The sequence below is a fragment of the Macrotis lagotis genome, chromosome 7, assembly GCF_037893015.1.
Source record: "Macrotis lagotis isolate mMagLag1 chromosome 7, bilby.v1.9.chrom.fasta, whole genome shotgun sequence".
Lineage (NCBI taxonomy): Eukaryota > Metazoa > Chordata > Mammalia > Peramelemorphia > Peramelidae > Macrotis > Macrotis lagotis.
This window is the reverse complement of record NC_133664.1, coordinates 143476358-143497798: the sequence shown is the minus strand read 5'-3', so window position 1 is coordinate 143497798 and position 21441 is coordinate 143476358. Positions and strand designations below refer to the sequence as shown.

Sequence of the window (21441 nt, the reverse complement as noted above, 5' to 3'; positions counted from 1 at the left end):
TTCCAGAGAAAAATTGACAGATTATACACAGTGAAAATAAATAATGGTTGGGGAGACTCATTAACATCTGGGGGAGAACCCTTAAAGGCTTTTTGAAGTAAATCCTACTTGAACTGAGCCTAAAAGGGAATTAGGTGCTTTAAGAGGTAGAAGCAAGAAGGGAGAGTGCTTCAGACCTGGGGGAACAGGGTCAATTGTGTGTGTGTGTGTGTGTTGGGGTGGGGAGAGAGGATTGGAGAAAGGGAGAGGGAGAGACAGAATGGGAAAGGGGGTGCTATGTGTAGTAAGGTTGTATAGTTAGGCTGAAATCTTTGAGTGAAAGGTTTAATATGACAAAGAGTAGGTTTGCATTTTATTATAGAGATCATAGGAGTCATTGAAGCTTCTTGAACAAGGATGTGCCATAGTCCAACCAGAGATTTAGTAATATCAAATTGATAACTGTGTGAAGGATAGATTGGAGAGGGAAAATCTAAACATCAAGAAATTAATTAGAAACCTATTGTGATAGTCCAAATGAGAGGCTGTGAGGAACTAAACTAGGGACACTTTCATGTAGGTTTTTTCCCTCTGGTTCTAATAGTATTTTTCAGTACAAATAGTATTATTTGTAATTTGTAAAGGCAATTTTTAGCATTTATTTTTTTAAATTTTTGAATTCCAAATTTTCTCTCCCTATCCTCTCTTCCTACAATTTGATATAGATTATATATGTGCAAGCATTTCATGCATATGTTCATCACATTTTGGTATATTTGAACCTGAAAGAGATGGAGGAATTAACCAAAATTGAAGACTTTATTTACAATTTTTTTTTGTTCAGTCATTTCAGTCATGCCTCTTTGTGACCCCATTTGGGGTTTTCTTGGCAAAAGATACTGGAATGGCTTGCCATGTCCTTTTCTGGTTCATTCATTTTGATGATGGGAAATTGGGCAGTGCTGTCCCAAAGATCAAGGCTCTTTAAGTGAAGAACTCACAGTTCTTACACTGGAGGTGTAAAAAGCTCAGATTTTTTTATTCACAGGCCTGCAAAGTTCACAAATATTACAGACTGCAAGCAATTCGCAGATTTAATTCATCTGGAGACAATAAGTTACTTGAGGACAGGCTGAATGACAACCATTGAAACAAAATTGCTAAGGGAGTCTTGGCCCTGGGACTGGGCCCACATTGTTATAGTCGGAAAGAAGTAGCCTCATTGAAAGAGAGAGAAATTGTTAGATATGTATGTCCAGGAAAGAAACATAGAGAAAAGAATGGAAAAGAAATGGCAAGGAGCCCAGCCAGAAGGAGCCCAGCCAGAAGAAAAGCTTAGATCAACATAAATCTGGTCACATGGAGCTGGGGCCATATCGTTCCAGCAACTAACTCGGGGCATTGTAGTTCCAGCTTAGAGAGAGAAAAAGAGCAGCAGTCTTTCTGGGAATCCAGAGAAGAAAGAGACCTCCTCACTGGTGGATCTTTGCTTAAATGCATTTCCATGGTGGTGGGACATGGATGGTGCTTGGGGAGTGGTTTAGCACCTGGCTCCAGGTATTCTCCAATGTGAATGTCATAGGAGTGGTTCCCAAGGTGTGGCTTAGAGAGGACTCATTGTGCATGAGTGGCATTCTACCCTCTAGTTTTTCCTGTCCCAAAAGACATGACCTTCAAGTCCAGTTTGGCAAAAGATTACATCATTTCCCTGTGCCCTGCCTCAATCTGATAAATGAGAAAACTAAGGCAAACAGGGTTAAGTGACTTATTCAGGATCACAAAACTAGTAAGCTTCTAACACTTTATTGAGTCTAGACACAGTCAACAGAACAATTAATCGAGCCCTAATTTAGGAGAGTTAATGCTCTGTTCATACTGAAAATTTAATACTTGTCTCTGGTAAGAGTTATTCCAGGATAATAACCAGGGTCCCCATACCATATGGTCCCAGAAGAACCATAGCAGGATAACTATACTGCATGATGTTAAGCTCTACTTGCACAATCCCAATGCTCCTTTGGTGTACCACACAGTTTCTGATGCTATTTCTACAGAAAATAAAAGGGAAAATTGGGGGGGGGGGCTTCCTTTTTTAGATGAAAGGTCAGGGGTTGTAAAAAATAGTGCCTTTTTAAATGTATTAAGGAATCTTCTATCAATGATTAATTCAAAGGTAAAATAGCTGCCACTGAAAGATATAACTGAGAATTTGCCTCAAAGGCATCTGTGATTTTGAGTTTCAAAAATGAAATCATTAGCAAAATATAAAATGTTCCTCAAAGAAAAAGAATAGTTTGCTTTACCAAGTGTCACAATGAAAATAATTTAACTTTAAGGTTCCATGGATTGTTTCCTCTATGTTGGAAAAGTTGTATGTGTACATTTCCATTAGAAAGAAGATTCTTCATAAAAGATTTATAAACAGGCTGCTGAGTCTAGGATCTGGGATTTGGAGGACTTGGTTTGAATTAATGCTTAACAGTTATTAAGATTGAGGGCAGCTAAGTAAAACAGTGAGCCTGGAAGTCAGAAAGTTTCATCTTCCTGAGTTCAAATATGGTCTCTAATACAGATTAAATTTTTTTTTTTAGGTTTTGCAAGGCAAATGGGGTTAAGCAGCTTGCCAAAGGCCACACAGCTAGGTATTTAGTAAGTGTCTGAGGCCAGATTTGAACTCAGGTACTCCTGACTCCAAGGCCAGTGCCACCTAGCCGCCCCCAGATTAAATTTAAATTGTGTCACCTCTACTTTTTTTTTTCCAAGAGAGAAGGTTGTTAAATGTTTACCAGCACCTCCCTGGTCATTTGATCTAATGGTATAAATAAACAATTGTTATTTAGTCAATTAGTAGTGATTCCATTTGGGGTTTACTTGGCAAAAACACTGGAATGGTTTGCCATGCTCGTCACCAGATTTTTTACAGATGAGGAAACTAAGACAAAAAAGGTTAAGTGATTTGACTATGGTCACACAGATAGGAAATGTCTGAGGCCAGGTTTGAACTCAGATCCTCCTGACTCCTGGACTAGCATTCTGTCCACTCCATCCACCATAGCTGCCCCATAAACAAACAACAGAGGAAGAGAAAAACCAGGGAAGAAGCTTTGAGGCCATGGGGAAATCTCCTTCCTTGTGCCTAAATTTATCTCCCTCTTATTATGTGTGATCTTAGGAAAGTTTTGTACTTTGAGCTGTGTCTTCAAGCTGCTTGTGTCTGGGTGTTAATGACTGTTATCAGTAATGGGTGCATCCTTCCCTGTTTCTTCAGAGGTTGCAAGAACCAGTCAAGTATCTTGTAAATAAAGGTTACAGATGTAGTGGACAGAGAATTCTATGCCCCATGGATCCTATGGTATACTGAAATGGTCCAAAAGACCCTTGACAAATTTCAAAATATGTCTTGTTAAAGAATTTTAGGGGGTGCCTAGGTGGCACAGTGGATAGAGTGCTGGCCTTGGAGTCAGGAGTACCTGAGTTCAAATTCGGCCTCAGACACTTAATGGTTACCTAGCCGTGTGGCCTTGGGCAATACACTTCACCCCATTGCCTTGAAAAAACTTAAAAAAAAAAGAATTTTAGAACCAGAAGGCATTTTGGCATCATCTAATCCAAATATTTTATGGATGGATAACTGAGGGCTACAGAGGTTAAGGGACTTACCTAAGTCACACAGCCTCAGGGCATTCATGTTAGACTCAAGGCTCAAATTCCAGCATACAACTGTGGAATTTGAATTTCTCTGACACCCCCCCCCATATTTTGACCTATTTGCTCTTTAATTTAACATGAGAAAGAAATGACTCCTACAAACACTGAAGAGGGGGGTAAAGGGCCCCACCAGTAGAGATTTTTTAAAACATGTAAATAATGAATTTCATATTTATATTATATATATGTACATTTTCTTATATTTCTGAAACACAAGTGGTTGGGAATTCACTTTTCATATAAAGCCTCCTTTTTAATCAGATTAAATTAGAGAGCAGAGTTTGAGTGAGACCACATTTAATGAAGTTAATTCAGCACTTGAAAAAATTGTGCTTAGAGAGAACTCCCCTCAATTGTAAATAGAATAAAAGTTTGTATTCTTAATCCCATCAAGAATCATCCAGAAAGTATTTTAGACTCTCCTTTTACTGGAATGTTCCCTCTGCCTCTTCTCACCTCGTTCCATTCCATCCTATGCTGAAAGCTATTTAAGGACAACATTAGATCTAGCTAGACTGCCCCCCACAAGCACACTGATGAGGTTCATGACTTAGAGAAATTTCAATAAATGTGCTTGTTAACCTCATTCTACTTTGCTCTTTCTTAAGGTCAAAACTTCTGGTAACATTTGTCCTTGATTAGGACAAACTCTGAGAAGATTAGCACATATTTCTTTCCAACAGATCAATACTTGATGAGGACTCCTTCCTCCTCATTTTTGGGGAGTCTCTTTTACAAAGGCAAAACAAAACAAAACAAACAAAAAACCTACTGAATAGCAGGTGGGTCAGATTGTCTTTGGGTATAAATTCACATCTGGACTGTAGCATATATATCTTTAAATATTTAAATGGATAAAAAAATAACTGCTGGAAAAACTATAAGATTTCTAGTAATAGTTCTTCCAGAAAAGCTCATTTTCCTATTGAAGATTATAACAATTTAACTAATTATACCCGCATGCTACTTTATTATCTTCTATTGAATTTTTGCTTACAAATGCAGCTGTTTGTAAGCTGCTGAATTCATAAGTTTTCTCTCTGTTTGTACTTTATTCTAATTTACAGTCTTTCCATGAGTCTTAATATTTCTTTCCTGTTTATTTGGAGTCATATAAGAAAGATAGGCATGAGATGGAGTGATAGAATACTGGAGCATATGCCCTTCCCCCTTATTGCCCTTCCCAAATACTTAGAAGTGTTTTGTCACTCTTTCTATTAATATAGTTAATTTAGTGTCACATTTTCTTCATTCATATATACTTATAAGCTCTTTAGACTTTTTTTAGATGGATTATGAATGTTCTGCTAGAAAATAAAACTTTATGAACTTGAAAATGAAAGTAGCAGAACATTAGATTCACAAGAGAGGTAAATGACACTTATTCTAGTCCTTTTGTTGCACAACAGTCAAAAGAGACCCAGAAAGACAAATAAATTGCCCAAAGTCATACAATTAGCTAGTAAATCTGGAAGAAAACCCCAAACTTCCCAATCCCAAATCCATTTTTTTCCCTCCATAGGGAAGCTGTTGTCTTGATTCCTTAACCTGATCTCCTGGTTCCATGCTCCACATAAATGGTGAGACAACATTACCCCTTACAGTAATGTAAAGGATCAGAAACTCAAATTTCCTCCTCTCTGTTAGCATGTTGGAGTTTTTAAAAAGTCTGGTTGTTACTCTGGAGGTATCTTCCATACAGTGAGTGTGGGTCTATCTTGGACCCCTCTTCCCTCTCTATCCTTTCTCCTATTGATTCAACCATCTTTTTGGGCTCAATGGTTGAAGCAGCTGTTAGCAGATAGCGTTCCAGACCTGTACTCAGTATGGCCTCAGTTTTTTTTTTTTTTTGGTAAAGAAGGGGAAGAAGCATATATATATCAGACATTTTATAAATATTATCTCATTTGCTCCTCATCACAGCTTGGGAAGTAGGTGCTATTCTAATCTCTAACTTGCAGTAGAGGAAGTTGAGGCAGAAGTTAAGTGACTTGTTCAGGATTGCACAATTCTTAAGTGTGTCTAAGGCTGCTTTTGAATTCAGGTCTTCCTGACACCATGTCCATTGCTTTACTTAGTGTATCACCTTTCCTACCCCCAGATACCATCTATCTCTGTGCTTGTTGGGAGGATCAAATAAGACAATATTTGAAAAGCTCTTTGCAGACCTTAAAGTACTATACAGATGCAAGGTGTTGTCATCTTTATGCAGGAAGACTTCTAAAAAGATGTCAATCTCCCATCTCTCTCCTTGGAGTTAGGAGGTCCCGAGTTAAAATCTCACCATGGACTTACTAGCTGTATGACCTTGGTTAAGTCACTTAGCCCTGATTGTCTCACATCCACAGCTGTCTCCAGTCATCCTGATTTATATCTGGCCACTGAACCCAGAGGCATCTGGAGGAGAAGTGAGACTGGTGACTTAGCACAGCATCCCCCCATTCAAATCCAATTCAAGTGCTTGTCATGGTATCACCTCCCTGATGTCATGGTCTTTTTTGAAAATGAAGGACAAACATCAGTTCTCTATTGCCAACTTATCTGCTGGAAAATTGTAGCACCCTTATGTTCCATCAACTCAAAATGTACAAAATAGAAATTTTTTTAATATTCCCCTCATACTTACTAAATCTACATCTTTTCCCAAACTTCTGTATTAATGTAGTTCAGGTAATGCAAGCCTGAACCAGAATAGTAACTGTAGGAGTAGAGAGAAGGGAATAAATGAGAAAGTTATTGCAGAGGTTGAATCTACATTTATCAGCTATTAGGGATGTGTTGTGTGCATGTGTCTGTGAGTGTGTGTGTTTCTGTGTGTATATGTATGAATGTATGTGGAGGAGGAGGGGAAGGGATGGGGAAATCTGGTGTTTTTAGCATTTCAACTAATACAAATTAATCTCCTTGCTTCCACTCTTTCTCTTTTCTTTTTTAAATTTTAGAAAGGTTTTATTTATTTTGAGTTTTACAATTTCCCCCCCCAATCTCACTTTACCCCCCCCCACAGAAGACAGTTTGCTAATCTTTACATCATTCCCATAGTATGCATTGATCTAAGTTGAATGTGATGAAAGAGAAATCATATTCTTTTTTTTGGAATGTTAATGTTTATTCTTGTTATTAATCAGATACAATTATAGCAAAGCTCCAGTCTTTTAAACTCTAATATCTATAGATGTAGGAGATTAAAAATAACATTTCAGGGAAATCTTAACACATGAAATAGTTAACTATCCATTTATACATTTTTTATTTGGAAATGTTCATATTGATGCAGATAAATTGGATTTTAGAGACACAAGATATCCATTTATTATAAAACAAGAGACCTGGAAATTATTTACATGATGAAACACAGATTTCAGAACTTCAGTGGAATGGGCAACTTTCAGATGTCACTTCATTAGTGATTTCAGTCCACATATTTCCCCAGAATGTCACTATCTCTAAATAAGAAATAGTCCTTGTCCTCTATAACTACTTTGGTGCCACCATATCCTGGAAGAAGAACTTTGTCTTCAACTTTCACACTAACTGGCTGAATCTCTCCACTCTTTCCTTTGGATCCTGATCCAACAGCCACTACTGTGGCTTGTAATACTTTTCCTTGAGACTTCTATGGAAGCATGATACCTCCCTTGGTAACAGTTGCAGCAGCACTCCTTTCCACCAAAACTCGGTCAAGGAGGGGAAGAAACTTTCTAAAAGCTTGCCCTGCCATGACTCCCACCACAGCCCACCAAGAAATCATATTCTTAAGGAAGAAACATATACTATGTGATGTAGCAGAAATACATAATAAGAAAACATTTTTTTTTAATTAAAGGTAATAGTCTTTGGTCTTTGTTCAAACTCACAATTCTTTCTCAGTATACAGATGGTATTCTCCATCACAGATACCCCAAAATTGTGCCTTATTGTTGCCCTGTAGGTATGAGCAAGTCCATTAAGGTTGAACCCCATGTTGCTGTTAGAGTGTACAATGTTTTTCTGATTCTGTTCATCTCACTCAGCATCAGTTCATGCAAATCCTTCCAGGCTTCCCTGAATTCCCATCCCTACTGCATTCTAATAGAACAATAGTGTTCCATCACATACATATGCCACAGTTTATTAAACCATTCCCCAGCTGAAGGACATTCCCTCAGTTTGCATTTCTTTGCCACCACAAACAGCTGCTATGAACATTTTTGTACAGGTGAGGTTTTTACCCTTTTTCATCATCTCTTCAGGGTATAGACCCAGTAGTGGTATTGCTGGACCAAAAGGTAAGCACATTTTTATTACCCTTTGGGCATAATTCCAAATTGCTCTCCAGAAAGGTTGGATGAGTTCACAGCTCCACCAACAATGTATTAGTGTCCTAAGCAGTCTCTCCCTTTTCAAAGGCATCTTCCATATACATCCTAATTAATTTTCCTAAAACAGAGAGAAGTGAGATTATGGCACTCTCTCACAAATCTTCAGTGACTCCCTATTACCCCTTGGTAGGGTAAAATACAGACTCCTCAGAATGATATTTCATGTGGCTTTCCCCTTCCTTTTCAGATTTATTTTTCCTATTATAGTCAGACTTATTATCTCTATGTATTTATACTGTTCTGACCAAACTTCCTATTTCTGATATGAAATTTTATTTCTTAATTCTGAACTTTGGCAAAGGCAGAGGGGTGCTGGTAAATATTTAACAATTGCTTCTTGTGGTTGGGGGTAATGAGTTCATGATACTTTTTCCTCTTTTAGCTTTTTTGCTCATCGTTGTTGTAGTTCTTCTCCTGGGGTATAGGGAGTATAGAGCTAAGCTTTTATTTTGCTGGGACTGGGGTCTGATCCCTGACTTGTTGTTGGCCAATATGTTGCCTATGCAGTCCAGGCCTTGCCTTTGCAGAGCCCCCCCCCCCCCCTTATGTTCAGATTCTGACTGAACAGTGATTTGTTCTTGACTCAGTCCTGTCATTTCCAGTCCTGACCCAGTCCTGTCATTTTCAGGGTTCAGACTTTGTTGGGGCTTGGCATTTTCCCTGCTGGCTTGCTATCTAGCTGCCAAGACTTCTGCTATTGTTAAACTGTCTGGACCTGGATGCATTGTGGCTAAAAGCCTCCTCCTAGCTTTCCTGTTCTCTCACCTCTTGGACTTTACTTCCCCTTTTCCTCCAAAGAGACAGACCTCAATGAAATCTTCTCTTTTTCTTGATGGCATCTACAGTGTGAAGAGTAGAGGTTTCATTGAACTTTGGTAGGGAAAGGCTCTGGGCTTGTTAGCATTGTGCTGCCATCTTGGCTCCATCCTGGAAGTGACACTCTCATAATATACTTTTAAGATTAATGAGCATTATTAGCATCATCTGTATTGCTTTCTTAACTCTAGGCAATAAACTAAACTATAAACTGAGCTTTGATATGCATCATTTTGTAGGTTTCCACCTTCTAAAAGTTCAGTTTGAAAAATTAACAGTCAGTTCGATATCAGTCTAGTATATCATTGCCACCAGGCCTGATATTCTCTCCCTCTTCAACTCTATCAATCTTTTAGCTCCATTCAAAGTTCTTTTTTAAGGGACAGCTCCAGCATGAGACCTTTTCTAAAAGACCTTGTTATTCCTGATCTCCTCTCTTCCTCCAAATTAGTTTGAATTTTTTCATATATTCTGTATTTTCTTTCTCCTTTGTTTGTTATTCCTATAAAAATGGAAGCTTCCTGAATGGAACAAGTGTTTCATTTTTGTCTTTTATATTCCTGGGATGTAGCCTGGTATGGGGCATAGAGGAAGTGCTTTAGTTATTGGAATGGAAGACAGTACTTCTGAGCCACCTCCTGCATGAACAGTGTCTCTCTTTCCTGAAACTTTATACTTGATTATCTTTTTATATGCTGATAGAATTTTGTTCCTTGAGAGTAGGGATTTTTCCATTTTGGGTTTTGTATCCCCAGTGGAACAGAGCAGGACAGGTATGCAATAGGTATTAAAGAAATGCTTACTAAATTGGATTTCATGAATGAGTAAAAGTAAAACAAGATATGAATGAAAAGGTATGTTATCTACCCTACTTTATACTGTGACCAAAAACTTGAAAAAAGTTTTATTGTGGATGATATAAATAGAAATTAAGCATCAATTCATATATATATATATATATATATATATATATGTGTGTGTGTGTGTGTATGTGTGTTTGTGTGTGTTTTTATGTTATACCTATACATGCATGCACATACACATAACCACACATACATATAAATATGTCTGGATATATATATACTAGAAACTACAGTTGTACTCTGGACCAGGAGTTGGGACAATCTGAGTTCAAATGTGACCACTAACACTAGCTGTGTGAATCCAAGTCATTTAACCCTTATTTGCCTCAGTTCCTCACCCATAAAATAAGAACACCCCACAAGGAAATGACAAACCATTCTGGTATCTTTGTTAAGAAAATCTCATGGACAAAGTTTATGGGATTACGTAAAGTCAGACACAACTAAAAGACAGAGCAATAACAACATATCTGTGATATGGGAGCTATATCCTAACCCCTTCTTCCATGTGAATTAGGCTAGTTTTTCACTGAAAGTTGATATGACTGTTCTTGAAAATTAATTGTCCCAAGTCCAGAGAGCTAAGACTCAAGATGTCCCTCTCTCTCTTTTTTTTTTCAGTTTTTTTTGAGGGAAATTGAGTTAAGTGGCTTGCCCAAGGTCACACTGATAGGTAATTATTTAGTGTCTGAGGTCATATTTGAATTCAGGTCCTCCTGACTCAAGGGCTAGTGCTCTATCCACTGTGCCACCTAGCTGCCCCTTAAAATCAGGTTAACCTTTTTTTTTTTTGTTTAGTTTTCTTTTTTGGCAAGGTAATGGGGTTAAGTGGCTCGCCCAAGGCCACACAGCCACGTAATTATTAAGTGTCTGAGGTGGCATTTGAACTCAGGTACTCCTGATTCCTGGGCCTGTGCTCTATCCATTGCTCCACCTAGCCACCCTCAAGATGTCTCTCTCTTGACAAGGCTTCTTGGTTACCTCTGAACAGATTGTCATGGCTTTTTGGTCTTAAAAGCATAAAACTGACCAGTCATATGATATCAAAGCCCTTCAGACTTGTGGATATTTTAAAGCTGAGCAAGTTGTCCTATCTTGTCCTGCTGGCCTGACTAATTTCTTTATAAAGATGAAGGGGGTCAGGTGTTTACCTAGGCCAAGTGCTGGAGTATCCTTGGGTTTTTTTTTTTTGGCAAGGCATGGGGTTAAGTGTCTTGCCCAAGGCCACACAGCTAGGTAATTATTAAGTATGTGAAGTCGGATTTGAACTCAGGTACTCCTGACTCCAGGGCCGGTGCTTGGAGTATCCTTGTTAAATATTATCAATACTATGGAAGCTGGTGGAGCAGTAGATTGCGTGCCTCATGTCATATCTGACCATAGACACTTATAAATCCCTTTTGTTGACTGTTGAATGTCCTATGAATGCTTCATTTCCTCTCAACATCAAATTTGAACTAACAGAGTGCTGGTCTGGTATAACCAATAATAGGCATGAAATTTCATAGTGGATCATATCATGTTTGAAAAGGAGAAAAGGATGCTACAAATATGGAGATCCATTGATTGGTTTACTGGAGATAGCACTGTGACACTGTATGGAAACAGACCCTTTTTGTGGGTAGAAACTGAGAGGAGACATCCATTTGCTCAGAGTGATGAGTTCAGTGACTTCCTGAGGATGCTATCAGAAAGGATAAAGGAACCAACAAATCCTAGCACTTCCTGGCTGGTGTTGACCATTCCCATAGAAGTTAGACCAGCAGCTCAATAAGACTAAAAGTAAATTACATTCAGCATTACATTCAACAACCAGAGACAAAGTTGTTGACTTTTAAGAGCCATGCAATGAAGGCCAATGGAGCTTGTAACAAGAGTATCAGTGAAAGTAGTTCTGCCGATGGGGTAGGGATCCAACCAGCAGCTAGCAAGTCTCTAGGAAGATATTTCTTTGCATCATGCTGTGGTCAGAGGCATAGAATGGGAGAATAAGAGGATGAGAGAAGAAAAGTGAGGAGGAATCAGGGAACGCTTGGTTAAAAAAAAATCCCTGGGGTTATCTTATTACTATTCCTAAAATGAAGGGGACTTCTTTCACAGAGGAAGTAGGAACTTAGTGGACTACAGGGCTAAGAAAAAGGAGAAGTTTCTTTCTTTTTTTTATTTTTGAGAAGTTTCAAAAGAAATTTTAAACACCCATTTGATGAGTCACTGGGTCAGTGACTGCTGAGGGAGCAATCAGGGGATTTTATTATTACATAGTCAGTTGAAGCAGTTACTTGCTCCATATTGAAGCTATCCTCTGTTCCTTTCTTAGATGGTTTGATGGGGAGTTACATGTATGAGGTTCCATAAAGATTCATTCACATTGCAGCTTACTCTGCATAGGAATTTGTAAGAGAGGTGTTGAAATTCCTAAAGGAAATAGGTTTGACAGATGGGATATGTACAAGCCCCTCCATAGTTTGCCACACTCTCTGATTAACCTGTCTTGGGGGCAATTAGATCCTGTCTTCTGGATGAGATCTCTCTTGAATGACTTTAGCCACCATTCTTTCCTTTCCCTTTCTGGGGCTTCCTACCTACCTACCTATCTTTAGATATACAACTTTATAGATGTGAGCTAATCATCTCGTGAAATTTGGGCAGTACATCAGGATAGATATGGCCTGAGAAAATACTAGATAAGGCAAATGAGTGCTAGAGAAAGAACAAAAAGGACAAAAAAAGGACAAAAGGACAAAAATAGATGGGCAGAGGGTGATAGCATTCTTTCCCAGAGGCAGCTTTGGGTATGACTTTTGAAATGTGGAGTTGATAAGAATGTCACCAATGGCTAACCTATAGGGGTGCAAGGAAAACTACATAGAAATCCAATATCAGGCAATAGGAGCCCTTCAGTCCCATCCAAGCCTCAGGCATCCCCTAAAGCCTCTGTTCCATTTAGATAATTCAGGAGGAGTTCATGAAAGTAGACAAGGAGAGAAAGGATCTCACCAGTTCATGGGAGTTTGTATCCCTATGGACACTTTCCTAAATGTCTATGCAGGTTATTGTGGGTTGGGTCAAAGGTAAACCCTTGTATTTGAACCATCTTTTGTGGTTAATACCAAATAATCTAGAGTGATGGTGGTGATGTATGTTGGGGAGGGATGGTTTGAAAAATATTTTTCCCCTAATGTCAGTCAATAAGCATTTTTTTAGGGTTTTTTTTACAAGGCAGTGGGGTTAAGGTGGCTTGCTACCTTAGGTAGGTAATTATTAAGTGTCTGAGGTCAGATTTGAACTCAGGTACACGTGACTCCAATACTCTATCCACTGTGCCACCCTAATAAGCATTTATTATTAAGTACCTACTATGTGATAGGTGGGAGGCAGTTAAGTAGAACAGTGGTTAGAACCCTGCACCTAGAGTCAGGAACATCTGAGTTCAAATCCTACTCCAGACACTTATTAGCTATGTGATCCTGGGCAAGTTCCTTAAACCTGTTTGCCTCAGTTTCCTCATCTGTAAAAATGAGAAGAAAATGGCAAATCAGTCCAGGGGACCAGTGGGACCATGAAGAGTCATACAAACTGAAAGTACTGAACCACATGTAACAGATACTGTGCTGAGTGCTGCAGGATACAAAGAAAGACAAAAAGACTATGCCCTTAAAGGAAATAAAGTCATCTGGGCTAAGTTATTATACTAGTTCTTCTTAACGGCAATGTTGTATGACCTGGAAGAAGACAGAAGGCACATGGAAGTCTGCAGTGGACAAAGACATCATACCCTTCATTAAAACTGTTCCTGACTTTGTCAATGTTATAGACTCTTGGTGAGTGATCTAGGATTATTCACCACATTGATGCTTTTTTCCTTTGTTTCTGTGGTTGAGATTAGTCAGAAGCAGCTTCTTGTTACCTGGGGAAAATCCAGTATGCTTTCATTGTCTTTCCCTGAACTCTTCCTCACATTGACCTCCTTCTAGTGGTCAGGCACCTGAAAGAAGTTTCCCTTCCTAAGAGCATTACTGTACACCACTAAATCAGTGACATAAGGTGGACTAGGCTACATAAGGGCATGGATGGTGGTCCATCTGGGAGATCAACAATAGAGACATCCAGGGTCCAGCCTGGTCAGCCAAGTTTTGGGGCATATATAGACAGGAAAAACTCAGGATTTTCAACATGGTGCAGAATAAAATAGTATCACTTGCTTTCCTATGATTCTGGAAGGAAGCCCAGAGACTTATTGGACTCTGTTCTAAAGAACCCATATTTTGTATCTAGGTATGCTGATGGCCCCCAGTTGCTGTTCTGCCCCTTTAGGATGGGGCTTTATTACAGGCTCTAACCTTGAAAGATCTAAAAGCAGGGTGGTTAATATTTTTCTCTTTTTGGCCTTTCTGACCCTCTAGGACCTTTGATTTTGGAGATCTGTATTTGTAAAGACCAATCTAAATGATGACTTTGTCAGAAAGCAATAAATGACTTTTAGGCTTCTGTAATACAAAATTCCTCAAAGTAGCCACTTTGAAAAGGTTGGTTTTAATTGATGTAAAAGAAATGATACAGGGTTATATTTTCCTTTTTTATCCAGAAATACCTATTAAGTATTATACATTGTACCTATAAGATGGGTAGGGCAGAGGATTTCTTTTGGTTTTTTTTTAATATATAGGTACTATTATCATTTTTATAATTTTCATGAATACTTCTTCATTTATTTAGGTCTGTATTTCTGTAAAGAGTGTTTTATAGTTGGATTTATAGTTCCTGGGTGAATCTTTTTTTTTTTTTTAGATTTTTCAAGGCAATGGGCTTGCCCAAGGCCACACAGCTAGGTAATTGTTAAGTGTCTGAGGTTGGATTTGAACCCAGGTACTCCTGACTCCAAGGCCGGTACTCTATCCACTGCGCCACCTAGCCACCCCTGGGTGAATCTTGATAATTAATATTCCCAAATATTTTAAAGTTTTAGTACTTATGTTTTTTACAAATAAATGTTTAATTGATATTTTCTGTTTGTTATAGCATCATAGATATTTCAAGCATCCCTTCCCCTGCAAGAGACTCATCCTTTTTGAAAAATAGGATTTTTTTTAAGAAAAGAAAAAATAAGTCAGTACAATCGATAATTATAATTAAAAAAGCATCTGAAAACATGAGCAGTATTTAACACCTGTGAACATCTTGCCTCCAGAAGGAGTAGATTGGGGGTGTCTTTTCGTCTCTCTTCATTTGAGAGCTGTTTTATCAGTATAATTTTGTTCTATTTTTTTTGATCTTCTGACGTGTAGTCGTTCTTTCCATTTCCATTGTATTTACCTTATATATTGTTTTCATGACTGCTTACTTCACTCTGCATCAGTTTAGATATTTCTGTATTTCTTTGTATTATTACAAACAAATTTCTTTCAGCACAGTGATATTCCATTACTTTTATGTACACAATTTGTTTAGTCATTCACCAATTGATGGGTTTTGACTTTGTTTCCAATACTTTCATTTTGCAAAAAGTGCTGCTATAAATTTTTGGAGTATGTAGGGACTTTTTTTTTTAGGTTTTTGCAAGGCAATGGGGTTAAGTGGCTTGCCCAAGGCCACCCAGCAAGGTAATTATTAAGTGACTGAGGCCAGTTTTGAACTCAGGTACTCCTGACTCCAGGGCTGGTGCTCTATCCACTGTGCCTGGGGGGCTTTCTTTTAATTGACAGCTGTCTTGATGTAAAAACCCAGGGATGCAGTCTCAGGTTCAGAGGGTACAGACATTTTAGTCACTTTATTTGTATAATTTTGAATTGCTTTTCAAAATGATTATACTGTTTCATTGCTGCACCAACAATAAATTGTGTGCCTATCCTTCCTCAACCTCTCCAACATCGATTGTTTCTATTTGCTGAGATTTTTGCTAATTTTCCACAATGTTATTTGATTTGTATTTCTATTATTTAGTGATGTGGAACCTTTTTCCTATTACTGTGAATTCTTTGCAGTTCTTTTGAGATCTGTTTGTATCCTTTGATCACTTACCTAGTGAGGAATGAATATTAGTTTTAAATATGTGTATGATTATGTACATATATGTATATATTTAATATATCTTGGATATCAAACCCTTTTCAGAGAAATTTGATATAAAGATTTTTTTCCCTATTTGACCACTATCCTCATCCTAGATGCATTAATAATGTTTGTGCAAAAGCTTTTCAGTTTCAAGTAATTAAAGTTATTTATTCATCTTTTGTAATTACCTCTATCTCTTATTTAGGTAGGAGGCGGTTAAGTTAAGAAAAAATCCCCTACCCATAGCTGTGAGAAGTTTTTGATATGTTTTTCTTCTAAATTTTTTTATTTGCATGATCTTTAATATTAAAGTCATATATACCTGCTTGGAATGTGTTATAGAATGTGGTGTAAGGTGTAGTTCTAAGCCAAATTCCTGCCAATCCACTTTCTGGTTTTTCTAGCAAGTATTTTTAAATCAAGGTTGTTTCTTTTGAAATGGAGATAGTATAATCAAAATCACATTTTCCAGGATCTCTTATATGCTAGTACCCTTCATAAATAGGTTTTACTATGTTAGGAACTGTTAGTTCCAATCCAGACCCTAGAACTCTACCTTCTCCTCTATCTCACTGAGCTCTATTTTAGTCTCTAGTTCTTGAAGAATGTTTTTTGCCTTGTTTACAAATATTTCCTATTCGAAAGGAAACTCGCAAATGTATTTTGTTGCTGTTTGTTCTTTGTCTTAAAGAAGACCATGACATCAGGGAAGTGATACCATGACATTTAAGAGAGTTGGATTTAAATGATTCCTCTGGAGTCATCTAGACCCAATAGCCAGATATGAATCAGGACAACAAGGGATGACCCTAGATACAGTGGGAAACCTTGATTAGCTAGGTTTTTCCCAGGTCACAGTTCGGCTTAGGCAATGCCCAATCAGTCCTTAGTTAGGTAAGAGAGATGATACAAAGAGACCAAGAATGACCACTTCCAAAAAAGGAAAGGAAAAAAAAGTTGTTGAGATAGTAAAGCTCTTCAGAGTATCCCAGTGATTAAGGAAGGTGAAAAATAAAAAAAAATGCCTCTTTTTAGTTCCCCCCACTCAAAAAAACAATTGGGAGGGGAAGACTCAGGGCTTCTGGTCAAAATAGAATTAACTATCACTAATACAGTAAAGGAGGATACTCTAAGAGATGAAAGTCCTCCCAGTTAGCTGAACACTTGGCTATGTGACTGGTATGTAAGAGAATCTTGAGAGATAGGGAGGAAAAGATATTAATCTATACAGATACTTTAGTGGTAGCCCTGAGGCTGGCTAGGTGGTTGGGGACCTGGAGTGAACAGGACTGGATTATCAAAAATTCTCCCCTTTGGCACCAGAATCAATGAAGAAATTTTCCAAATGCCTATACTGAATACAGGTATTTGTGGAGCTTGTCAGAATCCATCAGAAACATCTTTGAGCTTTCCACTGAATTTAACAACCAAGTTGGAGTCATCAAAAGAATAGCAGAGATTAGGGAGTGAGTCTACTGCTAATATGGACTTGGAGGATGCTAATGCTATGTTGTTCTGGGGACATATCTGTATGATGTCCTTAATTAGGGAGAGATCAATTATTTCCCTGCTAAACTGGCCTCCTTGTACCAGTCAGAGTGCCCATCTAACTAAATGGATTCCTTAAGCTATTCCATCTTGTAAAATAGCTTGCTTACCTTATCTTAGGGCAAGGAATTGACTTCTGTTAATCAATAGCTGCATCATTTTATGCTTCTGACTGTGAAGTTCAGATGCCATACCCAACCTCCTGGAAGCCATGCCTATAAAAAATAACCACCACTCTAGGAATTGGAAAGGTTTGTTGGTCCAGAATCTTGGTTCCAGTTTCAGAAAGATAGATTTGATAATTATAGATTATTTTTATACATAGTTCTGGCTTTTCCTTTACAGCCTTTCTATATATCATTTTCTGCTTCACAGTGTTTCCTGTTCTTCAAGTTCCTTTTACCCTTTAGAGGGTTTTGTATGCTCTAGAAAAATGCTTAGGTACTTTTTAATTGTTGGGCTTCCTTTTTTTGCTGTGATGGTTCTGTTAATTCCTTCTCAGAAAGGATTTGGAGGGATAGCATTGGGAAGGTGATAGATACTATATTACTATGGCACTATTGGTTGGAAAAAAGAGGTTTCCCCAGTCTTGTCAGTAATTTGGATTCACTGGATAAAAATGAGGAAGAATCTTTATTTAGCTACTTTGGAAGAAGAGGATGATCCCTCCTCAGAAGCCTCTCTGTGGACAATCATTTGGTATTGTTCCTTTCATGTGACTCCCAGGAGAAGGGGTAATTCAGGAAATAATGGGTAGATGGAGAAAGACTTGATATCATCCTAGATCCCAAGATAGTCTGCTTTTAGTTACTTTACTATGGATGATCCTAACATGTGAAAAAGAATCTGTATTCAAGATGTTGGGATCTTCTGTGTCAATAAAAATTATGAATGAACTTCTTTTTATGATTACCAGCTATGGAAGCAATAGCCTGACCCTGTCCCCCATGTAAATTGGGCTGTTTTTTTCCCCTGAAGGGTGACAGAATGTTCCTGAAACTTGATTGATTCAAGGGATTAAAGCTTGAACTTTTCCTTCTATAACACAACTTCCTGATCTCCTCTTTATATGGAAATGACTTTCTGATCACCAAGGGGCATCATAAAGCTTTGCCACATGAATTGGGGCCCTTCAGACTTGGCAGATGTTTCAAAACCACACAAGTCAGTATACCATGCCCTACAGACCATCTACTTTTCCAAATGGAGATGAGGGAAGATCAAGCTAAGTGCTGAAATATTCTTATTAATTTTCCTTTCTGTGTTACAGCCAAGTGAGTTTCCTTTCATTAAAAGTTGAACGACCTATGAATGACAATTTCATCTCAACATTATACAGTTCTCACCTGAGTTGGGTCTGCCCCTAACAGCAGGACTTTTCTCCCTCCATTTGCTATCCCTGAACAAGAAGGGAAATATTGGGATTTCACCAACCAAGATAATATGAAAGATGATCTTAAAGAAAATAAAGTAAAGCTATGTGCCTAATTAAATGAATTTCCCTTCAGTCTTCTCTTCTTAAACATGCCTATTTCTAGTTTTTTTTTTCACATCAGCATGCTTTTGGCATCATTTTTTTTTCAGATATTTTATATTCTTGGTTTGGAATTCCCTTCCTCATTTGGATGTTGGCTTCATCCTCTCTCTTGAGATGAATTGATCTTTTTTATTTTGTTTATTTTGTGACTTTGGAATTCTCTAACTTTTAAAGTTACCATGTCTGAACTAGATTGATTGTGCTGCTGTTCTATAGTTTTTGTGTTATTTTAAAATCTAGGTAACCAAAGGGGACAAAAAAAAAATCAGTGATGTGTGTAAAATATTTGATGAAGATGATACTGGAGAATGCAGAAAAGGTACCATGCAGCCAATTGGAAGAGTCAATTTGTAACTGAATATATTTGGCATAGGTTTGACAAATATGCAAATGTGCAATAACAAACGGACTTAACATTTCAATTTAATTTATATTAGTATAGTTAATATATATTAACCATAAGCTACACAATACATTGTAAAAACCATTAATCTAGCTTTTATCTTATCTTAATTCTAAGAGAAACCATCTAAAGATGGAAATAAAGGGGCTCATTGAAAATATATGGAATAGTTACACAAAATAAGTCAGTAAAATAGAAACTCCTTGAGAACAGGGACAATTCAGTTTTTCTCTTTTTTCTTCAGCTTTTAGTATAGTGTCTTGCACACTGTTGAGGTAGAGAATGATACGAACTGGTGATTTCATTCCTAATTCAGGAAACTATCTCAACCAATGGCAGAATGTGATTCTGAAACACTGGTTTGAAGACCAACTCTCCATCTACTAACAATACTGCCCCTTTTATAATGCTTAATACATTGAACTGGATTAAGAAGTAAGTAAAAGGGAGATGATTGAGAAGCCAGAACATAAGAGCAAATTTGTTAAGGAATTAGTCAATTAAAAAAAAACAAGGGTATTATAGTGAATAGTCATCACTGTCCCACACTACAACTTTTAAAGGTGGTCTTGTAGGGATATGGGAGACTTCCTTCAGTAACATTTTGAATTAAGTAAGGTTTGAATTTGTGATTCACGACCTTTTTCTCATTCCAGTGGCCCTCCTTGGGACCTCTACTCCTTTTCCCATCGATAATTTTGTGTCTTTCCATTCCTGAAGGGTATACTTCCTCTTCCAGCTAACTTTTGCTCCTGGGACAACTGACCATACTGAGGGTCTGTGATCTTACCTTATAATAATTGAAAATATGTTATCCCTAGTAAGGATTTTTGCATTTTAATTAGGAACTTTGGAAGATCAAAAGGAATGAAATTCATCATGAAATATTGACACTGTGACAGCTGTAGTAGACATGGTTTTCAGAGAGTTATGTTTCTAGGTGTCTTCATATCACATAGACAGTAGCACACACATATCACAAAGATAGAAATGTGTTCCCAGGATCAATTGTTCCCTGGATTTTTGACCTAAGGCAAAATGTGCTGCCCTAGAAACCCAAGTACAAAAGAGGCTTTAAGTCCCTCTTGTTACCATTATCCATTTCCTTTATATGGCAAAAAAAGCAAGAACTATGAAGGGAACGTGAGAGACAAACCAAGACACTACCTCTTTATATACGACATTTCCTTAAATTTTGGGAATTTCAGCTCTCTATTTGACTGTGGTAGTTAAATGATAAGAACATATACTGAATAGACTGGAACTTCAGTGACATTTTAGTATGTTCTTCTATGTGGTTGAGATTGGGTAAGGGAGAAAGATTTAAAAAAAAAGAGAGACCTTTTCAGATATGAAGTGAATCTCTGAGAAGGGACTTTCCAGAAATGAAGAGGAATTATTAAGGGTATACCATAAATTATATTAGAAATTAGGAATATACCAGTAAAGTTTTATGGTTTTTCAGAGAATTATTATGTAAAGTAATGGAGGATTGCAATGAGAAGAGAATAAATTCCATTTGGCAGTTCTCTGCTGGGACACAGGAACCTGGATCAGTAAAATTAGGAGACAGTATGGTACAGTGTTAAGTATATTGATTCTACTGTCAAGGGACTCATTACCACCTCTGACACCACCTCAGTGGTAAAATAAGGGAGCTAAACCAGAGGGTCCCTTTTAATTCTCAATCATCAACAAGCAATTCTCCTAATAAACTGCTAGTAGTATGTTAGCTGGGTGGGTTTTACATCTCTTGCCAGTGGCAAGCATTTCTCTACTCAGGTGATATATGACATTATTGTGCTGAATGCTGTGTGGCAGGGCCTTGGAAACTTTCAAAGATTTGAGTACATTTTTAATGATTCCTGTTGGAATAGCAGAGCCAACCCTAAGCACAGCTGAATGGGCATTTAGTTTGATTCAGATTTCACTGATGTGTGGAGCATTTGTAATGGAAACTCCCTCCAAAAATGCAGATTGGTAGCATCTTTAATTTATAGTTTTATTTAAGAATATGCCAGTGGCAGGAATCGAACTGGTCTTCCAGATGCTAAGGCTGTTTGCTTAACCATTCTATAATGCTGCTTCCCTTACCCTCCTTTTTTCCCCCCAAAATCTATCGTATTGGCCTATTGCAGTGCTTCAAATTCCCACAATAGAACTACTCATTTGTTT

General features: G+C 37.7%; 1 pseudogene; it reads right to left on the bottom strand.

Annotated features, from left to right (window-relative positions):
- Nucleotides 1-7089: 7089 nt before the first annotated feature.
- Nucleotides 7090-7408, bottom strand: LOC141493861 (10 kDa heat shock protein, mitochondrial pseudogene; annotated as a pseudogene).
- Between the last annotated feature and the right edge of the window lie 14033 nt (nt 7409-21441).